We start from the raw sequence: 6,043 nt of genomic DNA, 5'->3' as shown, positions 1-6,043 counted from the left end.
TCAAATAGCACACTCTTTGTCACCGCATATGCCATGATTTTGTTATTGTCTTGAGAATATGATTACCCTTTTATTTTTAAAGACATTTTTTAGAGCAATTTTAGGTTTACAATAAAATTGAGAGGAAGGTACAGTGATTTCCCATATACCACTTGCCCCCACACATGGTGGTTTCAACATCATTCATCAGAATGGTACGTTCGTTACAATCTATGAAACAACATTGGCATGTCATTATCACCCAAAGTCCATAGTGTACATCAGATTCACTCTTGGTGATGTACATTCCATGGCTTTGAACAAATGTATAAGCAACATATTTCCACCATTCTAATGTAGTGTTAAAAATATGGTGATTGTCATAAACTTGTTTCAGTGCAGGTTATATCACTGATTAACTTATTTGAGGCAAGTTACTTAACCATTCCCAAGCCTCAATAGTCTTATCTATGAAATAGTGATAACTAATTAGTTATAGAAGGTGGGGGAGAGACAAAATATTCACCAAACAGAAGTTACTCTGAGGCTAGAACATGAAGGAGGTGACTCCATACAGTTTACAGCTTTATTCAGGATAAATTAAGTCAGGGGATCAAGAGGAGGATGATCCAGGGCAGCTGCATAGCTATTCTCTGCAAAATCCAGACCTTAGTCCTCTGCTTTTATAGAGCAAGGGGATACACATAAGAGCCCTGTAGTGAGATCAAAGGGTTCACATACACCTAATTGACAGCTAACCTTTAATTAGCTCTTGTGGCACCACCTGTGCAGGAAGGGGAAAGACTTTCTCTAACAGATTCGTGGGAGACCAAACAAGCCTCCCCCATTCTGGACTTGGCGGGCATTTCTGAGGTATATATATCAATCCCTAAGGGGCCTGGAATGTGTAGCCCAAGGGAGGTCATTGAGCAAACTCCAACGAGATGGAGGGCCAAAGATGGAGTCAGTATTATCAGCACTCTCGCAAAGGTTATTCATTATTCCAATTTCTATGTGAATGCTGAATTTAAAATAAGTTAGTAGTTTCTAAGCTTGGACTTTATGGACCAGTTTTAAAAGTTTTTAAACTTCAGGAGTACATGGCTGGCTCAGTCAGTGGAGCATATGACTCTTGATCGTGGGGTTGCAAGTTCCAACACCACTTAGGGGTAGAGTTTGCTTTGTCAGGGATGGGGAATGAATACATGTGTAGAGTGAGGTAGGGGGTCTCAACATAAGTTTGCCAACTTTTTATTTTGCCAAATAAGGATTGGAGAAAAAAAATACCATATTCTTATTCTCATACAAATAGACATTTTAATGCCAAAAGAATGGAAAGACCATAATCTCAAATTTATCAACTGTCAAGACCAGGAGCAGAAAGGCAAAACTGTTGGGATGCAGAGCCACAAGCTGGAAGAAGTCTGGGTCCTTGGTTTTCATGGAGCTGTTATACCAGTTATACATTGCTTTTACATTAGAAGGAAATAAACTCCTGTACTGTTATTTCGGCTATCTCTCTCAGCTAGCCAAAGCTCATTCTTAGTGACACACTCTATAAGACTTTATTAGGAACAATCAACCATAGACAAAGTACCTATTAGCAAATAATTTTTATCTAGATGCGATAGACATGAATAATAAGAAGTCAAGGTGCTATAAAATCAAGAAAAAAACCTGAGCCCTCACATATTCAATTGGGGCACCTTAGTTATTTTCTTGTTCTCTGGGGAAACATGGAGAATTAAATTGTTAACATTCTCTAGGGATAAAATAACCCTGAGTAGTTAATACATGGATTCAAATATCCCATAGATCAATATCCTAAATGCAAATATCACCACTGCTTGGGACTGACGTAATATACTCATAAAGGAGATGTTATTCCATATAATTTTAACATGGGAAGTACACTCATTCCAAGCTATTTCATAGAGGAGAAACAGACCCAAGTTCTAATCCGATTTGCCTAAATGCCACCAACCTATTTTGTGGATCTATTGGTTAGTACTCCTTCAAACTGGCTGAAACAAGCAAAACAAAAAGGAGGGAGAATTTATTGGTTTACCTCACTGAAAAGTCTAGAAGTGGAACTGACAGGAAGCAAGACTACATTGAGAAACAACAGAAGAAATGTCACAAGGATTATCTAGTTTTTCTTTAACTCTCGGCTTAATTCTTGTCTCCTTTGTATATTTAGATTCTCAGGTTCTGTGGTGAATTGTCTACAGCAACTCCAATCTCAGATCCTGTGTTCAGTATAGAGAACTATACCCCCTGCTTTCCTAGAAACTCCAGGAAAAGATCTCACTGCATCTTATTGCATTTTACTGCATCTCACTGATGAAATGCACGTCCCTGAACCTATCTCCTATGCCTGGGAGGCTCAGTGCTCTCATTGACTAATGACTTGGTTTTTCTGGAGCCAAAGCCCATTAACTGAGAGAAGTGGAGAGGATGGGTCCCAGCAGAAATTTAAGTTATTTTTTTTTAATTTTTTATTTATTTATGATAGGCACACAGTGAGAGAGAGAGAGAGGCAGAGACACAGGCAGAGAGAGAAGCAGGCTCCATGCACCGGGAGCCCGACGTGGGATTCGATCCCGGGTCTCCAGGATCGCGCCCTGGGCCAAAGGCAGGCGCCAAACCGCTGCGCCACCCAGGGATCCCTTTTTTTTTTTTTTTTTTAATTTTTTAGAAATTTAAGTTATGATTGCCATATTACCACTGGGGGAAATATGTACTAGTTGAAAAAAACAATAAATGGCTTCTGATCTTGACACACAATTTATAATCCTTTCTGTTACCACATTTTATTGCCTGGCATTACTGTTCCCCAATAGCTATGTAATAAATGTTTTCAGTTTTATCTGGTTCCTGCCATAATGAAGGTTTTTAGGTCAAATGAAGACCTTCTGAGAGGAAAATGATTACATTTTCTATTTTTAAAAAGATTTTATTTCTTTACTTGAGAAGAGTTTGCAAGAGAGAACACACACGGGAGGGAGGAGCAGACTCCCCACTGATCCCAGGACCCCTGGGATCATGACCCGTGCTGAAGGCAGATGTTTAATGGACTGAGCCACCCAGGTGCTCCTACATTTTCAATTCTTGAATCTGGTTCAGTTTGGTTCCTGTTATTGACACTCCCACACAGAAACATTAGTCATTACTTTAGAAAACTCAGAGATCAAAGGAAAGTAGGAATCTTCTATCTAGTTTTAGAGTAAACAGGTCTATGTGAACAAAATGAAGCAGAGAATTAACAACAGAAGTCATAGTACACTAAATTAGCCAATAAACAAGTGTTTATTGAGTGTTTGGTATAAACAAGTCTTTTCATTGCTGTGGAAAGTCAGAAGACATAGTCCATGCCTTCAGGAAAATAAAACCTTTATCTATTTATTTTTAAGATTTTATTTATTTATTCATGAAAGACTCAGAGAGAGAGAGAGAAACAGAGACATAGGCAGAGGAAGAAGGAGGCTCCCTATGGGAGCCTGATGTGGGACTAGATCCCAGGACCCCAGGATCACATCCTGAGCTGGAGGCAGACACTCAACTACTGAACCACCCAGGGTTCCCAAAAACAAAACCTTTAGAAGTGCAGTAATAGGACAGATGTATGGTGAGCACAGGACACAGAACTACACCTGTGTCCAAACATCATACTTGTGGGCAGAATCACGGCTCTTCTTTAAATCCCTGTGATCAGGTGAGATTCCTTATTTTAAAAGGTATCAAATAAAGATAAAATGAGATTACATGTAGAAGATGACTACAAATTATAAAACTGGGATACCTGGCTGGCTTAGAGGAGCATGTGACTCTTGATCTTAGGGTTATGAGTTCGAGCCCCACCTTGGGTGTAGAGATTACTTAAATAAATAAGCTTAAAAAACTAAATTATAAGACCCTACACAAGTACATTATTATAATACAACAGTACAGTGGTAAAATCCCAAGTGCTGCAACAGTTCTGAACAGTAAATCTTTGTGGACTGAAAGACACTTTATGGGGATGATTTAGAAAATATATTTTTTAAGATTTATTTATTCATTCATGAGAGACACACACAGAGAGAGACAGGCAGAGACACAGGTAGAGGGAGAAGCAGGCTCTATGCGGGGAGCCCAAAGTGGGACTCAGTCCTGGATCCTGGGATCAGGCCCTGAGCCGAAGGCAGACCCTCAACCTCTGAGCTACCCAGGCATACCAAATTTCTTTCTTTCCTTTTTTTTTTTTTTTTAAAGTAAGCTCCATATCCAACATGGGGCTTGAACTCACAACCCTGTGATAAAAATTCACATGCTCTACTCACAGAGCCAGCCAGGTGCCCCTAGAAAATATTGAGAGGGGTAGAATTATTATTAACTCAACAGCATGATTGAAAAAAAATGTTGTAGATGCTTCACATCCTAAACCAGAAGAATTTTTAAATGAATCAAAAATTTAAATGCAAAAAGAAAAAATACATAAGTAGTAAATATATATACACATAAATATGTATATATATATATATATAACATTCTTTTATTACCTTGAACTAGGAAGGACCTTTCTAAGTCTCCAAATCCAGAGTCATTAAAGAAAAGATTGGTTCAATTTAACTACAGGAAAAAAAAGAACTGCCTGCCTGAAAAAACAACATAAGAAAAGTCAAAAGGCAACAATAAACTGGAAGGAAAATACTCAACTCACAACCCAGGCAGAGGGTGAATCTCCCTATAAGGACTCCTTAGAAGTTGAATTTTTAAATGCCATAGGAAAATAATCAAAGGGATATGAATAGATGGCTCATTTTAAAAGGAAGCACATTACTCCAAAATATTTGAAAAAATTCTCAACCTCTTTCATAAGAAGCACAAGTTAGAAGTATGCTGATATACAGTTTTTCACCTAATAGGAGAAATCCAAATGATTCGTAATATATTCTAATTCCATGCCTGTGGGAGGAACGGAACTCATATATATTGCCACAGGGAGCATGAAGTTATATACCAGTTATATACCAATCCTCACCAACATTTGTTGTCAATTAAGCAATTTATCAAAATTTAAAGCAAATACCTTTCATTCAGAAGTTGCATATTTGGGAATGAATTCTGTGTATTAGCATCAGAATGACACGATGTATATTTTAGCCCAACAGCATTGTTTATAATAGCACAAGATAGTAAACAATTGAAATGTCTGTAAACAGAGAACCGTTGAAGTATATCTATGTACGCAGTGGAATATTATTCATTGTGTAAAAAGAATGACCATGCTTTCCACAAAGCAATACAGAAAGATGGACTGGTAAGTGAAAAGAATGCCCATAGAAAACTGCAGGGAGAAAAAGAATGTATTTTTTTCTTTGATTGTATGTACATTAAAAGAACTATGAAAAAGCCAATGTATCTTTAGAGCTAATGGGTGGTAGCGGGGGAAGAAGGAGTGATGAGAAGCTGGATATGAGGAAGGAAGTATTTTAGGGTATTATTTTTATACTTTATGGATTTCAAAGCAGGCAAGTATATTGTTTATTAAAGTTTTCAAAATAAAAATGCTAGACATTGTTTTCAATGTAAAAAAATAATAGCAAGAACATTAAAATCTTCAGAAATCCTGATGAATTAAATTTATCTTTTTTTGAGAGGGAGCGAGCATTTGCGTACATATGCTGGGGGTGGTGGTGTGCAGAGAGAGAAACTTAAGCAGGCTCCTAGCTCCATCTCATGACCCTAAGATCATGACCTGAGCAGAAATCAAGAGTCGGTTGTTTAACCGACTGAGCCACCCAGGTTTCCCTAATTTTGTCTTTTTGTTTCACTTTTTTCTCAGCCTCTATATGTGGAAAAATAAGAAAAACAACTTAATGTTTTATGAAACATCTTTTGCAGACATTCACAATGTTCTAGTAGCAATTTTTTAAAAATATTCTCATCCAAATCACCAAGTACAGCAACTCATGACAATCAGGTCATTAGATTGTAAAAGCTATTTGCTATTGTTTACATAAGTTGGAAGGAATTCATAAAGCTTTCTCAAGATCTCGTTAATTTCTCTTGAGAAAGTTCG

Source organism: Canis lupus, chromosome 27 (genome assembly GCF_011100685.1).
Source record: "Canis lupus familiaris isolate Mischka breed German Shepherd chromosome 27, alternate assembly UU_Cfam_GSD_1.0, whole genome shotgun sequence".
Classification (NCBI taxonomy): Eukaryota; Metazoa; Chordata; class Mammalia; order Carnivora; family Canidae; genus Canis; species Canis lupus.
The sequence above is the reverse complement of the archived record's forward strand: the minus strand, read 5'-3'. Positions refer to the sequence as shown.